At 42.7% G+C, this 22,793-nt stretch overlaps 1 protein-coding gene across 29 annotated transcripts in view; it reads right to left on the bottom strand.

Moving 5' to 3' along the window:
• MAPK8IP3 (mitogen-activated protein kinase 8 interacting protein 3) overlaps positions 1–22,793 on the bottom strand; it is an 83,604-nt gene that overhangs the window by 59,297 nt on the left and 1,514 nt on the right. The gene's annotated exons all lie outside the window — the stretch shown is intronic.

The following is a 22,793-nucleotide window of genomic DNA, read 5'->3' on the forward strand; positions in this document are numbered from 1 at the left end:
AAATGCAAATAAGCGCTAGATAACTGATAAAGTTACAATCACAGAAACTACAGTAATTTTGAACGAGAAGAGACTATAGGGATTGTATACAATTTTAACCACTGATCCTGAAAAGTCTTATTTATTCAGTTTCATAAGTTGAGTTGGAGCCCAAGTCAGCATGAGAATGAAAAGGAAGAAAAGATGGGCTGGCTCTGTAGCCATGGGGAAGTAAAACTTCCCTATCTCATGAAAATTCGCAGGAAGAGACCCCAGTGAGCCTCCCCTTGGCCAGAAACCATCTACTGCAGCCAACTTTTCTCAAGTCTTTTCTCCCACTACGCCTCTTCCCTCCTGGTTTGGTTTGGGAGCCAGGAACGGGCGGGGAGCCCAGAGCAACCTCAGCTCCTGGAGATGGTGAGCTGCCCCAGCCAAGAACTTGGGAAAGACTCTAATATAGGAGCCAAAGGAGTGAGAAGGGAGATAGGCAGAGATTCTCAGAGCAGACAATTTAACAACCTTATACGTAGGAAGAAAAGGCTTGGCTGGTTGCTTTTACCAAAGAAGGGAGGGAAAGGATCATTCTGCTGCTAGCTCTCATCAGCAACAAGCAAGTGGCAAGTGTACACGCAGTAACCTAGATATCCCTGCACAGGAGACAGGGCCGAATGAAAGATTTTTACATCATGTACTCATTTCTGAAAACACTGCAGGGGGTGATGAAAACACAGCAGAAAAATACCTCATTTCAGGTTATGGTTTCTGTAAAATGCCCCTTTGGGCTTGGCAGTTTCAGTAATTCTCTACATTCGTTACTATCATATAGAGCAAAAAGAAGCAGATGGAAGAGCAAAACATATGAAACATTCAATTTAGCTCCACTGTAGTGGATCCAGGCTGATATTATACATGATTGCAGTTGCGGTTGCTTTCATGAAACAGTTAAGCCAAACAGGATCCCTGGAAAGTGAATACCACCTTCAAATCTCTGAGCACATTTAAGCAAACCTAGTTCTTGTGCTATATATGGACACAGGAATTTTTTTGCACAAAAGACTATCCAGTTGCAATAATGACACGCAATCCATACTACATATGGACTCAGAAAATGAACTGGTTCTAACAGCGCTCCCTAAGACAAATTCATGAAAAAAAATCCATATGGATCAAAAAAACACACAGGATTTGTTTCGTTAATCGCAAACATCCTCCTTACAGTAAACCAAGTCTAAAATCCAGCATAATCACGCTTACAACGAGTAGAATACTAAAACTATCTAATTTTACAACAAATCCATCTTGACCTTAAAAAAATCCAAAAAATCCACGCACTGAGCTTCATTACATTACTCCTAAACAGCTAAATCTAGGGAAGCTAAAACCACTGCAGTCGTTCTCCTCCTAGAGATTACACATGCGTGCAATCACGCCATATGCTCTTTTTGCTCATTTTATGTATTCTGCTTAAAAAAAAGTTCTTACAACACAGCCCAGCACTCTTTCAAACACAAGTCAGTTATAAAACAACAGGCTCTGAGCTGTCTGCACTAACTAGTCCAGTAATTAAAGCGTAAATCTGTCCCACTGAGCAGGGAGAACAAGACTCGCTACTCGAGCAACTGCGCGACTCTGCAATAGAAATACCACCCCACGTCATGCCAGCTGCAGAGCCCAGCGGAATCACTTCCCAGCCTCCCAACAGCCTTCTGCCTGCTTTGGAAAATGAGTTAGTTATGCACTAACGGTCTGCCAAACTTCATTAGGGAATCCTAGGCCCAGATTCGGAGCTGCAAAGCAAGAAAGAGAGGAGGAAATAAAGCGAAGACTGCTTTAATCTTCCTTTCGGATGTTTTATGGAACAAGAGGAGGCCTCAGGAGCTAAGTCAGACTATGAAGCGCAGCCGAAAACTCAGCAGGGCGCTTTACTCCCAGCCATATCTTGGCTGCTTCTTGGTCTCAATGCAAAACGCTCCTTACGCTGGGTCCCGACAGACTCAGCGTGTTGCAATCTCCTGTTTTTAAAGCAGTGAAAGTTGGGGGATAAAAAGACGCCTGCGTTCTGCAACGGTGGAAAGTGTTGCCCCTACAAATAACAGCACTCTGCAGAGCAGAGGACTTCTCCAGCTTTAGCAGTAAAGCAAATGATCCATCTCTTTGAAGACTGCAGTACAAGAAGTCTCAATAATTTTAATTTAACAAAGTAAAACCCCATCGTATTCTAAAAGGCGCAGATTCTGGGGAAAACCATTTTTAGATACAATTTCTGGAGAAACAGATGCAACTAAATGCACAGTAATGTTATATCACTTTGATTTGCTAAAATGCTGTACATAAAACAGCATAGGTAGTATTCTGCTGTATGCCCAGGATGAGAGGAACACATCTCCTATTACTTTTAGTGGGAATAGCAGTAACACAAGACCCGTCATTATGTGTGTGAGCTTCGCCTTCTCCCTGTAAATAACTAAAGGGCTACATCATTTATTATTCCTGCCCACTTTTGTTAGTGCTCAGTAAATTCCTCTGAACAATGAGTCAGTTTTCATTCCTACATATCTGTAGTCATTTAAAGATATAAACATGCTTTAGCCGTGTCTGATTTGCGGCGCTCAGTGTTCTGCAGCGTCTTTAATATTTAACCGGGCTTTTAACTTTCTTTTCTCTGCTGTCCAGATTTACTACAATAAGAGCTCCCCTATGGTTGTTTTTCTAGCAATATTTTCTACAATTATCAGAAATGCCAATACTCGTCTTCCACAATATTCTTAAAAGGACTTGCTGGATACCTCAGAGGCTATATATTTACTTTTTCATTAAATTCTAATAGTGTACAAGGTTTTAGATTTTTAATTACGCATTTTTTCTCTGAAGCGTCAATAAAACATTCAAATAGTCGCTAATAAATGTCGAACAATCTGCTTTACGGATTTCGAGAAGGCCAGACTTGCTGTTGAGACATCCTGCAGAATAACTATGTCATTGCAGAGTGAGGAAAGAAAAGAAAAAAAGAATCCTAACCAATTGGACTGCACTGAGCAACAGCCCTAGAGGAGAAGCAGTTTAACTTGCTTTGTTTGCAAGACTGGTTTAAGCTCCACCAACAGAAAAGCTATTTTCCTGGTATAATCTCCATCTCCTCTCAGGGGTTTGCTGGAAGCGCTCTGTGCTAAAGCTCTGTTGACAAACCCCTTTAATTATAGCCACGGCCTAAATCCCCGTCACATCTCCCTTGCTCAGCTTTCACTCTCTTGGCTTTTGAAATGCCCTCGGTTTGCTCGATCCCCATCCAGGAGCATCACGCCCAAGGTGGGTAGGAACTACGTTTAAGTGACAATAAAAAATGCACATTAAAAAAATATTTCACGGATTTCTTGACAGTATGTTAGGAAGCAAAAGGGGGTATAAGCCCAATTTTATTCCCACTATGTAGGTCATCTTTAATAGGATTCCTGGATTTGCTACTGCTGTTTTGGTTTAATTTAGAGAAATTGAGGGAAAGATTAAGTCTTTCACAACTTCTTACTCAGTCTTATTTTGCAATCTCGAAGTAATCAAAGCAACAGAAAACTGGAAATCAGCTAACTTACTCGGGTTTTCTTAACGTACACAGCTACACGCTACACTTGGAGAAGAAAGAACAGCAATCACAGTATTAAAAATTCACATTATCCTCTGTCTTCTCAGGGAGGAAGAGCATTTCAGGCAAACGCATTGCAGCACATCCCGTTCTCTGTCTCACTGAAGAGATCGAACAGCAACATTTGGGCACAGGGACCCAAGTGCTCTTTCTTCTGGCTGGTTCTTCCAGCCGCCTTCTGCTGCTGCTGCTGCACCAGGGCCGGTCTCACCTGCCACCTCGCCGGGCGTCAGGAAGGGCGCGCGGCTGCAAGCGAGGAAAACCGCAGGTGCGCGGAGGTGCGCTGAGCGACGAGCCCCGCCGCTGCAGCGGGCTGGGGGGGAGAGGCTGCACGGCGGGGGCACTGCTAAGGACGGCGTGCTCCTTGGCGAGGAGACGGCTTAGCACGCGCGGTCACGTCCTCCCATTTTTCATGGGAGGAGGGAGCTCTCATGAGGGCATCCAGGCAGGCCCTATTTTTTCCAATAAGCCAGCGGTAGACATTTCATGTAGCATCCACGGAAGGGCAGAACTAGCCACTAAACGCAACAGAGATTGAAATGACCTTGTTCAGCAGTACAAGCAAATCCACAAGTACAACCAACCGGTGGCAGGTGTTTGGGAAGAACAAGCACTCCAGGCATATTTGTATTACTCTCTCGAGAGAAGCAGCCTCTAGAGGATGGCTTCAGTAAAAGTAACGCTTCATCTAACGCGCGTGGTACAGCCTGTGGTTCATGGACCCCCTAAACAACTGCGGATCATCCAGCTAAGCAGCACCGTCTCGGCCGTTCGTGATGCCTCTCCTGCAACTCAACGTGCCAGACGCATCCCCCGGGGTGGAGGAAGTCCTCCTGCTGCACAGCGCTCTGTGCACCAGCCCCTGCTTCTGTATGTTGCTGGAAACTCTTACACCGAGGCAGAAAAAATAGAAAACACAAATTAAATAAAGCACTTCTTTTCTTTTATTAACCAGACTCGGAGAGGCAGTTATGTTTTAAAAACCAAGCACATCCTGCTGAGTGAAATGCAGCTTGGGGGGCCGCTAACTTGAATATTTTCCATCTGTAATATTTACAAAGAGCACCAAAAGCAGTTATGGCAGAAAGAGAATCTCTCTGCTGGACTCTGTTTCTTCATTTGTGTTTTTCATCAAAGTTTGGGCATAGCCAGTCCTACCGAGATGCTGCAGTCAGATGCACAAAGATGAAGCTTCGCATCTCTGGGGGAGCTAACTAAAGTCAGCATGGGGCTTCCTACATGAAAAGACATTACTCATATGAATCAAATTTGTACCTGTGGCCTTAGAAACAGAACAAACTCCAATGACTTACTGAAAGCAGATAATACAAATACTACCCTTGCTTCATTATAAGCTTAACTATGAAAGAGGAGAAATGAGTGGGCAAATGAAAGAACTCAGCATAGCCTTATTGTCTTTTTAAAGGCATCTTAAAATAACTGGCATATACCATTTAAAAAGCATTAAAATGCCCAATGTATTTAAAAATTTTTAAAAATTAATTTTGAAGGGGCTTCTCATTTGCAGAGTCAGGTGCTGTGATTGATTTTCTCCCATCGGTTCACCGCAAGGAGCTCAGTTCAGACACACACCTCAGCGAGTTTACAACTCCCAGCTGCATTTCTACAGGGATGGAGCAAAGACATTTAGAGAATGGAAACAAAAAGCACCAGATAATTCCATTGACGGTTAAGAAAAAGTGCTCATTTTTTATTGATCCCATTATGACAACATGGATGGATGCACTAGAGGAAGAAGCAAATCACTCCCCACAGTTCTGGATAGCAAGACTTTCCATAGTTTTACTTTTTTTCTGGAATACTTACACTTGCTTTCGAAGAATAATTTGTGGACCGACACTGTCGACCCAAAAGAAACCAAGTTTGTTTTAATCATACTCCAAATATTATTGCAAATAAAAGTCATACCGGAAGGAAAACATTAAACAGTGCCTGGCAATTACTTCCTACCCCCTTTAGAACTTGAGTAAATTGTCCCTCCCAGTTCTGTCCTCCTTATAAAAAACATTTAATTCTAATATCTGCTATTTTAATGACTCTGAAACTAACACAGTTTGCTTGTTTTGTTGCTACTTCCTCTTCTGAACACCAGCATCTACAAAATCAGCAAAAACACCAGCAAACACAACGCTGCTAGATTTACTAATGCTTCAAAACAGACCCCCATAAAAAATAGCACATAAAAAAAAAAACAAAGAGTACAATTTATCTAAAAATGCCAAATGATACTCATGAAGCATCATGACTTGTTCAGCTGTGCTCAGGAAATACTGAGTTATGTTCAGTTTTTGCAGCAAAGATGTATTAAAGAGGTCATCCCACACTGGAGTACAGTAGGTCATATTCAAAGCCCAGATTACCATGTTTCTTCACTTTACACAGATATGAGCACTTAGAGGAACCAGATTTTTTTTATCCTGTTAATCACCTCAATGATCTAAGAACATGAGAGTAAGAGATCACTATATATAAAAATTAATCACATGGATTTCTTTCTACTAAACTCTATCCACAGAGTTCAATCAGGATAACTGGTCTGTAATACTCCAGGATTAGATTATGACAACCAAAAATGACTCACACACTAGTCTTTAAAAGGAAAATATCTGGCATAAAATCATCTTAAGGCGAAAGAATGACTTTTCCTCTGAAAAGCAGCGGTACAATGTAGACTGCTTAGCTTCATGGTTTACTGGCTTTTGGGAAGGAAGAAAATGACTAAATATAGTAACATATAATCCGATATCATCATATCACATCAACGATAAATCAAGCAGAGAGCTGGAGTTGCACATATATACACAAAACTTATTACCAGCCGGTCAGATTAAGGCCATGTAGTGCGGGCAGTAGCATTATTCGCCAAAGGGAATATTAGGGGTTCAGCCTCCAACCCCGTCACGTTGTTCCTTTGAAATAGAAGATGGCAGCGTTGTGGGTGAAAAGTGAGGAATTAACACCTACCAGTGAGGTCTCCTAGGCTATTTCATCACCACCTGTAATAATTAGATACTTTTGTAGCTTTGACTACAAGAATAACTTGGGGCTGGAACATGCTGGTATCTCAGAGAAAGAGCCTGCCTTTATTCTGAATCAGTTAATGTGATTTGTGTATTCTCACTGGTGAGGCTACCAGAGCCTTTTCGCAGAATGTCCGTAAAGGAAAGAAAGCCACAGCTGTGTGTAGATCAAGGGAGACTGTACCGTGGGGTCACAGAAGAGTTGAGGTTGGAAGGGACCTTTAGAGACCAACTAGTCCAACCCCCTTCCTCAAGCAGGGTCACCTAGAGCAGGTTGCCCAGGACCCTGTCCAGACAGCGTCTGAACATCTCCAAGGAAGGAGACTGCACCACCTCTCTGGGCGACCTGTTCCAGTGCTCAGGCACCCTCCCAGGGAAGAAGTTTTATATTCTGACAGAACTTCCTGTGTTTGTGCCCGTTGCCTCTTGTGCTGTCACTGGGCACCACTGAGAAGAGTCTGGACCCATCCTCTTTACACCCTCCCTTCAGATATTTATACACATTGGTAAGATCCCCCTGAGCCTTCTCTTCTTTCTCCCGGCTGAGCAGTCCCAGCTCTCTCCACCTTTCCTCATATGACAGAGGCTGCAGTCCCTTAATCATCTCAGTAGCCCTTCACTGGACTTGCTCCAGCAGCTCCATGGCTCTCTAATACTGGGGAGCCCAGACCTGGGCACAGCACTCCCAAGTGTGGCCTCACCAGGGCTGAGCAGAGGGGAAGGATCACTTGCCTCGACCTGCTGGCAACGCTCTGCCTAATGCAGCCCAGGACACTGTTGGCCTCCTTTGCCACAAGGGCACACTGCTGGCTCCTGGTCAGCTTGGTGTCCAGCAGCACCCCCAGGTCCTTCTCTGCAGAGTTGCTCTCCAGCTGGTCAGCCCCCAGCCTGGGGTTATTCCCCACTCCCTAGGTGCCTGGGGTTATTCCTCCCCAGGTGCAGGACCCTGCACTTCCCTTTACTGAACTTCATGAGGTTCCTCTCTGCCCATCTCTCCAGGCTGTCGAGGTCCCTCTGAATGGCAGCACAGCCCTCTGGTGCTTCAGCCACTCCTCCCAGTTTTGTAGCATCAGCAAACGTGCTGAGGGTGCACTCTGTCCCACCATCCAGGTTATTGAAGATGATGTTGAACAGGATTGGACCCGGTATTGACCCCTGGGATACACTGCTAGTTACTGGCCTCCAACTAGACAATGCACCACTGATCCCAACCCTAGAAAGGTCCATTTCTACATTGGAGAAGAACTCATGTTCAATGTGACTTTTCAAGGGAGGTCACTCCAACAGGAAGCCTACTGATTACTGATGCTTTGAAGGGGCAGTATTTTGCTGAAATGCTGGTCGTATAGCACACCTCACAATTTCTGGCAGTACCCAATTAGGCTGGCAATGTAGGACGTGGTATTGACAGTATTTTTGTCCAAGAAGGCCAACTCTGACCTGTTCAAAACTACGTATCCAGTCCCAAATTGAGGCCCACTGCTGGTGAGATTTATATGCTATTCAAGGTGAGGACCTTGTACCTCTTAACAGGAGGCCGTGGCATTTCACTCAACATTAACTTCAAAAACAGAGATTACTTTCTCCCCAAGTAGATTCCTACTGCATAGTATTCGACATTCAAATCAGCAAGTCATGTTTCTTATAATAACTCCTGTACAGGCAACTGTAACAGCCAGATACCCGCAATGCCAGAGCTTCAGGAGAGGAATGTTAAATCTTTCCTCTTTAACAGTCGGGAAGAGGACCCTTAGATTAAGCCACTTTTCAGATTTATGGTGGTCACCAGCAAAAGGCTTACTCAGGAAATAACCTCCATTCCGGTTGCTATTAATAAGAAGAAATAAGAAACATAGAGAAACTGAGACACAATTCCATCAACAGCAACTATTCCCTCTGCACTCCAGTGCAAAATACGTGATCAGCAAAAGGCCCTTTAGGAGCCACAAAATGCATGGGGCAAAACCTCTCCCCAGACTATACGAGCCTTTCGCTGCAGAAGGGCCTTAGCTGAGGAATACCCAGTAAACCCTAGCCATGGCACCACAGGGGCCGAATCCAGGATACCTGTATAACGTGCATTCTCCCCCAAAGGTATCAATGTTGGATCCTCTTTGTGAAACCCTGAAACATTTTTAATCCATATAAAGAGAACCCAAACAGAAAATCTGTCAGAAGATAATATGCAATGAATAAGTATAAATACTGATAATAGTCCAGGCCACCTCCATCTCAGAGGGATCTTCTTGTCTGTGGACAACAAGACGCTATCTTGAATAAGCATTAATTTTATAAGACACTTCAAAAAAATAAAGTAAAACACTCTTATGGGTTTACTGACTGAAACAGTACACAATTAGCAAGACTCAGTCATAAATAATCAGCTGAAAAGAAGTTCAGTTACAACGTTGACATGAAGCTGAATCAACAATTTTAAACCCCTGAGTACATCCCACTTTTTGTAACTCACAGACAATTACTGTGTCAAAATTCATGCTTGTACGAAATCTTATCCTGTACTTCTCCCAAAACTTAGCCGAAAACCACAATAACAGTCCAAACTTCTCTGAAGCCCATGCTGAGGATGATAAAAGAAAAAAAAATTGTTCTGCGTTTTTGGTGTATTCTGCAATTAGGCAACGATAGTTGTGATGCAAGAAATCTCTCACATTTTCACAGCAGAACACAATTCATGGTACATGTCAGCCCAGGAAGTCTTTTTCACTTATGAAAGTATGATTAGTTGAACATTTCTGTACTGAATATTTAAGATACGTAACACTGATTCACACGAGGGTGCTCACACATGAATATGTATTTAATATGGAAAACCAAATGTATTTAATTCAAATGTATTTCCTTCCTCAGAGTTGCAAAATAATTTTAATTAAACAACATAATCATGTTATTATTAACTTTATTAATAGTACATACTTCTAATTAGCTATAATTAATTTCCATTCCAGTCAATTCAAAAGCAGGATGAGGATCAGTTAATGTCAGTCTCTGACCGCCAATAAAGCTGACGTTGAACTAGGCCATTTATTAGTAAAATGGTCAAAACATCGTAGGAGAAATGAGAAAAACCTCTTCTTCCTCCTTCCCACTTTTTTCCCGACAAATTATAAGGACATTTTAACCATATTTTTAAACAAGTCTTTAGGACTTACCTGCCAAGGACACACAGTACATACATTCTCATGATGGAGAGATGCTCTGAGCTAAGCCCAGTGCCTGAATCTTTGCTACCCTGGTCAAAGACAAACGTACTCTTGAAGGACCAAGGCCATCTGCATAAAAGCGTACAACTCTCATAAAAGTAAGATCTCCTTTAGAGCTGCAGAGACTCAAGATCAGATGTTTGCTCCTGCTGATAACGTCAAGAATACATGAAGACAACTGTTACCCCATTTAGATACTCTATAGTTACAGGGTAGTGTTTGAAAGCCTTCTGTGAAATAAATTTCCTTTCTGTCAATACATGCAAAGATTACAATCTCCCAGATTCTTGTTCCAAGGGATCTGAGCCTTTTTTCAAAAGGCAAGTAACTTTTCACTTATGCTGCTCTCCTTGTAGTAGGTCTGGTCCTGCACTTACTGCTATGCAGAGCCACGAGAGGCAGGAGGACTCCTCCATGCCCTTGACCCTGTTCCAGCTCTGTATGAGACAGCAAGGTTGCACTTCATGTACCCCTACGGCAACCCAGTGGCAATAATGATGATTATATTAATTATATCAATAACGATTTGGAACAAAAGATGTTATGGAGTAAAGGGGGGGGGGTAAGAAAAGAAGGGATGGATTATTAGTGGAATTCTTCACAAGAGTCTTGTGAGCACATTTTCCTTGGCAAATATGGCTAAAAAAAGTAGGGGGTGCAACTGTGAAGCCTTGCAGATCACCCACAACTGCGAGTTGCTGTCAGTACCACAGAGAATCAAAATATCACACAGCAAGAAGCAGGTGATGTTGAAGACCAGAGCGACAGCAGAACTGAGCAGCACAAATGCCAGGTCATGCACGCCGGGGCAAAAAATTCTGCTGCAACGAGAAGGCCTGAGAGGAAGGAGCTGATTACAGAACGATTACTCCATCGAACCCCGCGAGGGTGAGCTCAGGGCCACGTGCAGCTGCAGCGTGGGGAAGGCAGGGAGGAGACAGGCGAGCGGCCGCTCTCCTGCCAGCTAACACACGACACAGGCTACACGCTGCACCGGGCAGTGCTAACAAGGGCGACAGCCCCCAGATAAATCTCATCGCAAGGCTGGACACGAGGGATACTCCCAGGAGACAGGAAAGCATTCACGCCACCATACAGAGCGCTGCTAAAATACCTCTGGCGAAGGGCGTGCTATTCCGGCCACAGGCGCAGGAACGACCAAGCCGAACACCAGATGCGGCAAAGGGTTACCCAGATAATACGGGGATGGGAGACCCTGCAACATGAGGCAAGGCTAGCAGCTGTGTTCACAGAGACACGAATACTGTGGGCCTAGACGCCAGGTCACCGGCGAGCCGCGCAGCACAGAGCTCAGCAGGGGCCAATTCGCCCTCCTCTCCTAGGCGAGGGAACGGAGCGAGCTTGGTCTGCATCGCTTAGCAAGTGAAGGCTGAGAAAGGACAGCACTGGTTTCTATTAATACACCCAAGACACAAATATGTGATAAAAGGAGAAGTTGCTGAGTTAAGGGCAATGCTGGCACAAGAACAAACCAGTAAAAACAGGCCATGAATAAAAAGAAAGTGGAATTTTGAAGAAGGTTGCTTTCAGAAGAGCAACAAGCAAGATATTTAACTAGTTTTACAACAAAGCTTGATATATTCTATAATGCAGATGCCTGCAATTCAAAGGGACCAGACATGCTGACTCAGAAAGTCCCCTTCGGTATCATGTTCCGAGGTTTTAATTAAGAGTGGGTGTCTTTCTAAGGATGCTGGAGGCAAAGCAGCTACAGATGCGGTGCAAGATGACCATATGAGATCCTATGCAGTAAGAAGTCAGTAGGGATCAAGTCTAGAGGAAATCAAGTTAAATCAGGACAGTCCCTGATGCTGTAAAACAGTACCATAATATATACACACATGTATATTTAATATTTACAGTATCGTGTGTGTGCGTATGTGTGTGTATAAACAAATAAACACATAAAGAGGACATCAATAACAATGAATAATGGAACCAATATTCATGGAACAAATATTTTTAGAAAGAAATAAATGAAGATTATTCATGGCTAATAGTGTAAACTTTTCTTCATTTGTGAGGATTAAAAGTTAGCTCTGTAAACATGTATTTCTATGTATTTTTGTATCTGCAATTACAGTGCAAATGATGTAGCAATTTCCACTTAACTCAGACTATACACTACAAAAGCCATCTACGCTGAAGGAACAGAAAGGAAACAAACCCTGGAGATGGGATTAGGTCAGGCCTGGCAAAACATATGCAGTGTCCACTTCAAATAACTGCAATTACAAAGATGCTACAATTGCATCTAATGCTGCTAAAAAAGGTAGTTAGGATGCAAAATTGAATTAAACCACATAACTATCCTAAGAGGGGCTTAAATCATTGTTTTACAGATTGAGAAAATGGCTACAAAATGAGTAGTACATTTCCCAAAGATCACACTGGAAGTCAGCAGCGGAGCAGATATCGAGACTTTTGCAGAGTGGGCAGCAGACTGGAGGGAACGGTCCTGCTGCCTGCTTGCCCATGACAGCACCCTGCACGGTGATGACGGCACCTGCTGAAGCCGCTGCCATGGAGGGAGGAATGAAGCTGACTGCTGTCACCAGAGGGACAACCCAGCACCACGGCAAAGATCAGCGGCGAAGTCAATGGAATCCGTAATATGGCTGAAGTTAAATGCGTGCTATGTGTTTTGTCGGACCGGGACCTACCGCGAGAAGACAATAAAAGAGAGCTGGCACAGCCTGAGCAGGCGCGGGGCAGGCTCCCCCACGCAGAACAACCACCGCCGGCTCGCTGCTCTGTCCTGCGCTTGAACACGCTGCAGCACTTTGCCACTGTCCCTCGTTCCAAAGCTCCTTCAGAGCAAAGGTTTCTAATTAGGCTAATGAGCAGAAGAGTTTTCTGGAGGCAGAAGGCACCTACTATAGGCTATAACCAAATCAATGGATAAAAATAACAACATTTTAACCTAAGTTGAATATGCTTTTAAAAGTAAAATACTCAGAGATTGGATGTGAAAGTATAATAACATCTGTTAAAGCTTAAGTATTCCTATGTTCAAATCACAATTTTAAAAAAGCATTATTTCCCTAACAAAGTCATTTACCATTTTCTAATAAAATAAAAATACAGTAAGTAGTCTGACTAATATAATTTCTTAAGAGCAGATGCATAAATATTCTGTTCCCTTATATTGCAATATATAGGGCTAAACTCTATAGAACCAATGTGAAGCAACCTTTCTTTAAGAGGCTACAGAAAAATACAAAGTGATAAATAGAATAAAACAGGTAATTTAGAGTGGTAGGCTTCTATTTAAATAATTAAAATCAGTTACTAGTACTTATTTTGAATCATCCTGTTGTACTAAGGATCAAATTGATTCCAAGCTCAAACTAATATGGAACTTAAAAAATAAAGCTTCCTATGGGGAAAAGCTACTGAGCCATATACTTTTTATGTGTCTGTAACACTGAAGAAGAGAATTGACTTGTGCAAGAAGAGCCTATTAAGCAACACAGGAATACGAAGCAGCTGCCACAGCCATCCTTCGCCATCTATTTCTCTTAGCACTTTTTTCATCCCTATTCCGTCAACCTCTTATTCATCCCCAAGGAAAGGATGTTTCTAGCAGAACTATACATGTGTCTTATTGTACTGTACTGCACCTTCATGTTTTAAAGTCTAAAAGAAAAAAAACCATATCTGTAACCTCTCAGATCTTTGCAAGAAACAATCCTGAGGTGTCTCAGAGCTGCACGGCACTTTGACCAATCTAGTAATTCTTCTCTTCTGAAATACTCAGCAGATGTATCTATCCGCTTCTGCCAGCATCTTGACATAATACAGCATTTCAGCTTCCACAGCAGGGCTCTAAGATCAGAATGTAATTAGAGATATGAGTACCCTTATTTGCTAGTGGCACGTCAGAGGAGTATTAGAACTAGGCTACATAAGCTCAAATCTAGATCGTTTAGAGAAGGACAAGAGAAATTCTCCACTACATCTAATATAAATCAGAGGATATTTCATAACAAAAAAATCCATTCCATGGGATTCTAGGAAGAATATTAAAGCTTAGCAATGATTAATGCAGTGAAATGAGAAGGCAGACCCAGACAGCGGCAGTCAATCCACCATGAAGTATAAAACTCCTTAAGATTTACTAAGGAAAATCCTACTTAATTTATCAGTTTGTACAAAACACGTCTTAGCTCTGAAACTCCTCGCTCTGTGTGATTTTAGCTCTGATGCTCTGAAATGCAGCCTGCACAGTTTCCTAAGTAACACTGGAGGAGAACATGTGCTGTGAGTGAACCAAATTAAATGCTGAGAGCACCAGAGTCGTCATTTCACCACCGCAGGCAGTTCTACAGCAAACACCACAACCTCTCCAAATCCACTCCTCATCCTATCGAGGTTTCCACTGAAAACAGACACCCATCTTCTTAACTTCACCTCAAAAGCAAAAGGGGAAGATCCAGAACCCGCTATATGAGATGTGCCAGGTTAGTAACTAGACCATTTTCACTGTCTTCTGCTCCTCCTCTCTGTGACTGTGCACGCAGACATGCATGTCAGCACACAGCACACGCTTTTTTGGGGGTTTTGGATGAGACGCACTGAATTTAGATTGCATATTCTTTAAACGCCTGTGTCCTAGTGTCCTATTTTCTGTAGGACTCAATGTATTTTACAAAGATTAATAAATGAGTAATAAAAAATAGAGGATTTTTAGCTCAACCAAAACATACATTTTGTTTTTGTTTTTCCAGAGCTATGATTGATTGTTGGAAGAGAACTCTAAAATATCCTCTCTCTGTAGTGGGAAAGGGAAGATATTTATCTATAACTGAGTTCTTCTGAATATGTTGTACATACACCAGAGTCCTTTCAGTCCCTTTTTATTAAGACAGAACCCCAGAACTAAAAATTTCAGAAGGATTCTGAGAAAGAGAGCAAGAAGTTAATGTGCATCTGACAATGCACCTTGAAAAAAAAATGCGATCATTGAGAGGTAACTTTCTTTTCCAGTTCCCAGAGTTTGTCTATACGTCGGTTGCCGCTGAGCAAGATCTCAGGATGTTCGGTACCCTAAGGGACAGCCACAACCACCCACCTCTGCCTCCACGAAGGCCCCATGACTGTTAAAAGCACAGCTAGAGCTCTAGATGGTCACTTGACAGCTATCCTAAGTGGGGACAATCCTCAACAAGGCAACTTTAACTCTGGTGGAGTCAGCTACCTCCAGAGGCACCAGCTTCCCCCTGGCAGTCTCATAACAGGGCTTTCTATCATCCATTTTCCAATTTGACTGTCTTTGTATGTTTGACCCCTTCGTATTCCTTATGGTTGCCCCCACTGGGGACACCTAAAAGACCTGGGAATTTAAAAAAAAAAAAAAGAAAGAAAAAAAATCATGACAAACAAACCCCTCTTAATACATAGAGTGTGCAAAGATGCTTCAGTCCAGTATGTTGAAGTTTAGGGGAGAAAACAGACTAGTTAATTTTCTGATTTCAAACTAGATTCTGTAACTATCTTTTGGGAGAAACCTGGAACGTGTCAGACAGGAAACCCTTTCCACAAAAAACATCACATGGGGAAGAAGAGCCATATGGATTTGGATCTCACTCATCCTCCAAATGAGTATTATTGAAGCAACCAGAAAATTCTCCTTTACAGGCAGCTGGAGGAGCTGCGGTCCATCAGCAGTTCAGTGGTGGGCTCCACGACAGCTCCACCAAGGAGCAGGTCCCTTGCCTCGGCCAGGGCTCCTGGGAACCTGAGGACAATCGCTCTGAGAACACTGGGGAACCTCGCACCAGCGAGAGAGGAACGCAAGTGAGAAAGCTAAGGAAAAGAGTAGATACCCTTAGATCCAGCAAATAATTCAGGATGACCAGGACTGACATCTGAACGGGAGAGACAAACATGATAGAAAGCTGGTTCATTTTGCCAGGCCTCTTCTCATACTGGCAACTCCCACAGCCCCTTTCCAGGGGATGAACAGGCTTCTTCTAGCAGTGAGAGGCAACTAGCATTCATGCCACAGAGTGGAGTGTGTTGAGGTTGAGATGGCCAAGCCCCAGGTAGAAAGGGAAAGAAAAACAGTCTAAAACTGTCTTTCCCAGACCTAGATGAGCATCACATCCTGCCTGGAGCAGGCGAGAGAGGCAGACAGCAGCAGCTTTCCATGACCAGTGGAGACTATCTCCTCAACCAGCCCAGGAACGAAAGGCCTAACGCTTCTGTTGACATCTGAAGTAAAAGAGTCCACCCTGACAAGTAAGAAACAACTCTCAGGATATCATTCTGCAGCTCTTATTTGTAGCCCAAAGGCCTACAAAGTAACTGCAGACAAACATCAAAGCACCAGTTTTGAAGGCTCACCACCCTCGGCAGAGAGGAAGGGATTTCATGTCACCTTGTTTGTTCACATGATATGAAGCGATGGCAGTACTTGCCAGGACCTATGCATGGCTTCGCTGGACGTGCAGAAAAATAGCTGACAAGCTGTCAATTTGCCAGCCATCAGTGTGCAACCTCAAGCTGACTGGTATATCTAATTGAAAGACTGGATTGAAGATCCTCCCTAGCCTAGAACCGAAATCAGTGCCAATCGAGCAGCGGACAGATGAAACGACAGCCCTGCACACATTTGTTCCTGCTCGCATGGCAGTAAGGAAGAGCTGCAAAGCAGAGCACAGGTTGAAATCGAGCCTACGAGGCTCACAGGTGCATTGTGACAAAAAAAGTTATTTTGGCACACACGGTGCAGTCGCTCAGAAACGCCAAGCAGGTTCCCACCGTGGCAGTCAGGAGAACCCAGCTGGCTGCTCGGACTTCAACCCTGAGTAGGCACCACCTGAGCAGTACTGCCCCAGCGAACTCTGCGACCAGGCGGGAGTCAGCAGCACTAAGCAGTAAAGGAGAAATAGAACAGGAACAGAACAGATCCTCCTGCCTAGCACATCCAACAGTTTCTTGTCGGTGTCCCAGAAGGATCCAGGTTGTTCAGTCCTGTCAAGGGCAGCCATGAAAACCTACAACAACGGAGCAGGACGACAGTATAAAAGCTCCATGCTAGAGCAACCATCCGATAGCTCTTCTCTCTCTTCCCGAGGTGAGAAAAGAGACAGCAGGAATTTGTCACAGTGCCTCTCCTAGATGAAACTTTGCATCATTCTCAGAAAAGTACTACCTCTGCTGTTGTGGCTTAGTGAAGACCAGCTAGTGATTTATTTTCCCCCCCCCCCAAACTTCACGTGTCAATGTTATTTAAATTCATTTGCAATGGCAGTACAGTGAAAAGTCTGAATCTTCTCAGACCTTGGCTTTTCTCTCTTCTGATTCTGCTTCCAAATCCAAATGCTAAGTTCTGCCTGTATATATGTAGCACGCCCCTAAAACACCTCCGAAAAACCCACTTGCTGAGCCGCGAACAGAAAGCGACCATGAAGCAGACTGCTTAACTCCACCAAGAGAAAAAACCATCCCATCAAAGTATACTCGGGGATTACAGTTCGGCTTAGGTAGGTAAGCCTGCTTGGGGAAACCTGACCATCGCCGCAGGTAACTAACATCTGCAAAATTGTTCTGAATTGCTCTTTAAATAAGGTAACAGCTCATATTGTTTGCTCAGATTAATTTTACTTTCAAGGTAATTTTTAATAACATACTGCTATTTATGAATATTAATAACTACCATAAGCATGAGCAACAAAGATTTGTATGAAGGATCTCCTCTGTTTGGATACAGATTTTTTTGACTTTTTTTTTTTTTTTTTTTGGCCTCTGTGGGCAAACTGCTGTTCTTAAGTCCTTTGGTACCCCTAGGTGAGACCAGCTTGGTTTTTCACTAGCTGAAGGACACATCCCTTCTACATCTCCCTGCATCACAAAACCAGGGCTGACTAGCATGTCACTGAGAAAGATTCAGTGGGAGATAAGGTCCCAGGAACAGACCAGCGCAGTCTGTGTTTTCCAAGCTGCTGCACTGCTGTCAAGCTGGTTTTAAATGCTGTGCTGTTTCAGGTACACACCCCATCAAGTGTCTACTCATTTTACAATTTCTGATGATGCCATGCACAAACAAGGATGTAAATAAAAAAGGCCAGACTGCCTTTCTTAATACTAAAATCATCCTGCGGGAGAGGAAGAAAGTGGCTCCTGCTCTTGCACCTTTGCAGATGGCCTTTTCCCTCATGCCACATTGAGGGAAGAGAGGGGCAGAAAAGGAAACGATTTAAAATTAGAGCAAATAGATATTAAACTTGAAGGAGCAGTTCTCAACCCCCACATGTGACTAGAGAAGAGACATCATTTACTCAGCTCCCAGTGAATGATCCTACTTCATCCATTATTATTTGTATTAACATTGAGCCTAGTCTTGGACCAGGATACACACAACGAAAAGTTATTTTACAGTCTTAATTACTTTTATTGGTGCAGTTTTCTGTACAAAAAGTCCTATTCATAGTCAAAATATTACCATGTTTAACACATTGCACAAGCTGATTATGGGCCAAAGGAGTGACTTAGCTTGTCACTGTTGGTAAGGATGGCTGCTACGTTTATTTTACCATTTAAGAGGAAAGAAGAAAATGAAAACTCTTATAATCGGTGATTGCCTACTTGGGTAGGAATTTGAAACATGGGCTTCTCCAGAACATTTTTTGTTATTGTTTATTTTAAAATATATCAAGTTAATTTTTATTATCTTCAGCATTGCGTTTTAACCATAATCTGCAGTATTGTTATGAATTCTGAACCACATTCAAGCGATCTCCCCAACAAAAGACATAGCAGAAAAGTGGGAAAAGATGATTAATGCTCCAGTGATGTAAAGTTTTTCTCTCCCAGAAGACATGGGATCACTTTACAGATGCATGTTGTTTTTAGTGTTGCTTTTTAACTTCTGAACAATTGAAGGGATCTATTTTGGACCCTTACAGCAAGCAAGGAGGAAAGTCTCATAAATGAGAAATCTAACAGCTGCACACTCAGTAGAAAAAATAATCATCAGAAATAGCACAGTATTTTCCAAGAAAATGAAGAATCTCATTTTTTGGGGGGGAATCAACAGCTCTTGTAAATCAGGATTATTACAAAAAAAATGAAAGTAAGTTGGAAGAACACTTTAATAATGACACAGATTGTGTTGTCTGTAGGCAGCACTGGATTTCACTAACAGAATGAACATCAGGAATGGGAGAATAGCAGTCTGGAGAATATACAGACAGATCTTGGACACAGACAGTTGTTAACTAAGTCTGCATTTCCACGATTGCCAGTTACTCTTAAACAGACACAGCGGAAAGGCTCCACCTGAAAGGCAAAGCCTTTCTTTATCTGGTATCTGCTATTCCTGCATGTTTTTCTCCTTTGATGGTATGAGATCACCGTCAAGCTGCAGAAATTCCCATCAATCAGCTATTTGTGAGGTCAGATTTCAGGGTGGGGAACGAGAAAGCGCCTTCCCAGACCCAGAGGTTCAGTTCACAGAGAGAGAAAAGACAAAGCAGAAAAGCAAAAAGTGTTCGCAGTGGAGAAGAGCAGACATTTGAGCACAAAGCATCACTTCTGTAATCTTTCTTCACCATCTCATTAAACAGTATTAGTATAAGAGGGAGAGACACTATCTAAAGTATCCCTTAACGAACTGGGGAGGCCAGATTTTAAAGGTCTTTATGTTTAAGATGCAGATAGGAGACAGTGAACTTGCAATACTGCCAACCCGCTTAAGTTTTCTTTAGGTACCTTAAGCCACGTGGAAATTTGTAACAACTACAATCCTACCATCTCACAAAAGCATCATTTCTTCCCAAAGCATTGCCCACAGATCTTCAAACAAAACCCTAGAGGCAAATTGTTTTAACTGCAAAATAGCAATGGGAACAGCAAGTCATAAAGGGGAAGCGATGGTCACGGCAACATGCTTGCAGAAGACAGAGATGTTGCTGTTTTGCAGACCTGGGAAAGGATGGTACCCATGTACCTAGAGAAAATGAGTCCCACAGCAGCAATGGCAGCAAAGGCGCATCCTTTTCAGGAAAGGACCCAGAGCACAGATACGTACACAGAGAAACCTAGAAGAGGAACCCTCAAAGACGGCCTGCTGGGACCTTCACCGTACTGCAGCAAGAACTGCATCCCTGTGCTGCCAGAGGAGCACATGCCACATCCCCATCTCTCAAGTCACTTCTGACAGGGCCTTGGAGACGCATCGATACCCACAGCTTGCAAGACTACGTTATAGGGCAACACACCAGCACCTCGATTCTCCGCAGGGATTTAAACCTGAACAGGGAAGCCCAAGCTAATGGAGCCCAACTCTGATGCAGGTAGTGTAAATGAAACCTTCCTACTCCTCAGGCTTGGAAACAGATCCATAGTCTCCTTTACTGAGATAGAGGTTTCCTTTAGCCATTTTCCAAGGAAGGTGGCTTCCAGGCATTAGATTGCCTCAGTGCAGAATGCTAAGCGCAAAAGCCTTTCGTTATACTGGTTAGTACGTCCGACTCCCTAAAGAACTTAGTTTTATGATATGTGTATATGTATGTTAAATGAACATTCAGTTTAAAACTTCTAATGAGCATTAACTGCTGTTGCAAGTCATCGATCAGTTGTAGATTTTACCTCACTATTAATGCACTTTTGCTTCCCTCGACAGTCCCTACCCTTCCCTTATGATAATTAAATTTCACTGTAAGTGGCTGTCATATTACAAGAGGCCAGAGGGCCAGCTCCACACCTGGAGATCTGCATTGCTCTTCCAGCTTCCAAGGAGCAACACTAACGCAAACCGATGGATCCTGTGCTTCTGTTTCCATAGCCTGCAAAAGCTTTTAAATACATTTATACCTGCACACTAATCTCAGTATTAAGGCCCAAGTGTGACCAGCACTCTCTTCAGAGAACAGTTGTTAAAGCACGCATCCAAATTTCGTAGGGATGGTTTTCTTCAAGAGAAGAAAACCAATCTAGAAGATTAGAAAAGCAGCTTACACAAAAGAAGCTGTTAACAGGGGACCAAACAAAGCTTGTTTGTGTTTTCCCCTAGGGATTTCTGACTGGTGTTCCCTAGCCCCCTTCCTGTCCCTGTCACAACACGACCCCCTTCCCTGCTCCTTCTGCCCAGCTGAGAGGACTTTGGGAGGACCACCTGACAGAGCAACCGCATAAGCTTCATTTCCTTAAGGGATCAAGCTAAAACCAACAAATAAATGTCATGCATTACCACACAATACCGCAAATACCATACCGTACATGAAATAATTACCATACATTCATACGTAATATGAAACAAATGCAAAAAAAACCAAAAATGCCAAAAATTTGGTGTAATCCCACATCCCCAGTAGCTTGGAGGTCAAGGAAAACAGAAGCGTTGTGTACTAAGCCCCAAAAATCACAGGGACTGACAGTGCTGCCTCATTTCAATTAACTTCTATTTTCAATCTATTTGTCTAGGTGCTTCTTCTGCCTTATTTTAGGACAAGCAGAAAATATTGAGTCACTCTGCAGCCGAAGCCTTCAGAAAATAAAGTGCTATTTATTTAAAAGATAACCTATACAATCCTCTTAGAGGGAGAAACACCCGGAGAAGGAACCCTTCCCTTTAGCTCATTTAGCGAAAGCAAAATGAGAGTTGTTAATAGCAGCCCTAATTTAACAAAACGTACCCAGAGAGTCCCGTTTGGGCACAAACAATTTCTTCATGAAGATGCAACGGCAAGATTTATTGGTTCTGCAGTAGTGACTAACAAGAGAATACAATGCACCTTTTAACGCCACCGAACAATGCCCACTCGTGGTTTTAGTTAATTTTAAATTAATAAACTAATATAAAGTAATGAGAAGTTGGGGCCTTTTGATGGTATTATACAGAAAAGATCTGTTTTTCATCTTCAACTCCCAACATCTCGGTGTCACTGTGATTCTTATCATTAGGACTAATATCACGACTGGGAGTAAATCCAGTTCCCAGAGGAGGATCCTCCCATTTAAAGTGGCAGGGCAGAGACTGGAGCTAAGGCACAGCACACAAAGCTGAGCCCTGCATGAGGAAGGGGGACGGATTTTCCCTGGTTACTATGGGCACTGCTACACAACAGCAATGCACAGGCCGGTGTGAAAGCTGGCTGGTTTTTGGGGGTATTTTTTGTTTTTTTAATTTTGTTTGGTTTTGTAATACATACAGATTTTCACCTCCATCACTCATGTAATTTACCACACAATAAGCAGCATATGGGAAACAGGTGCAGAGAAATGATGTATTTTTTGTTATATGCAAAGAGAAGTAACAGCCATACAGTCCATATATGACTCCTCAATAGGGATTGGGTGGAGGGAGAATATTCATTCACTCTCATAAAAAGCATATTTTCTACTTCTACAAATACTGCACTTTCAAAAATTTCTGTTTCTCAGAAACCGCAATATATCGGCTCTATGCAAGGTTTAATAAATAAAGTCTCATGTACTCAGAATCATTTTTAAATCTCTAGATACATTCATAAGAACTGTAAAAAACTAGTTATTAGTCGATTAACAAATAATTAAAATTTAGGATCAGAAACTTAATTCACTGGCTCTAGCTTTCAGTATTAGTAATCCTCATCATTAAGTTCGGAAGATTCTTGCAAATGATTAATAAGAAACAAGAACACTGGTAAAATATTTTATGGTCTTTTACATTCTTCTTGATTCAAAAGCTATTAATTACTGTTTATCAGGTCAGAATTTGACTCTTAGACTAATGAAAGTCTAAAAGTAGTCTTAGTCTTCTGCTCTTAGTCTAAAACACGACGCAAGAGAAACATGATGACTTCAGGTTAAAAAAAAAAACACAATTTTTAAGTAGTCATGTAATGAAACAAAGATGATGTGGCAGGTGATGAACTTCTCCCACCACCAGTCCTTAATCCCAGCTCA

Source organism: Dromaius novaehollandiae, chromosome 14, assembly GCF_036370855.1.
Source record: "Dromaius novaehollandiae isolate bDroNov1 chromosome 14, bDroNov1.hap1, whole genome shotgun sequence".
Taxonomy (NCBI): Eukaryota; Metazoa; Chordata; class Aves; order Casuariiformes; family Dromaiidae; genus Dromaius; species Dromaius novaehollandiae.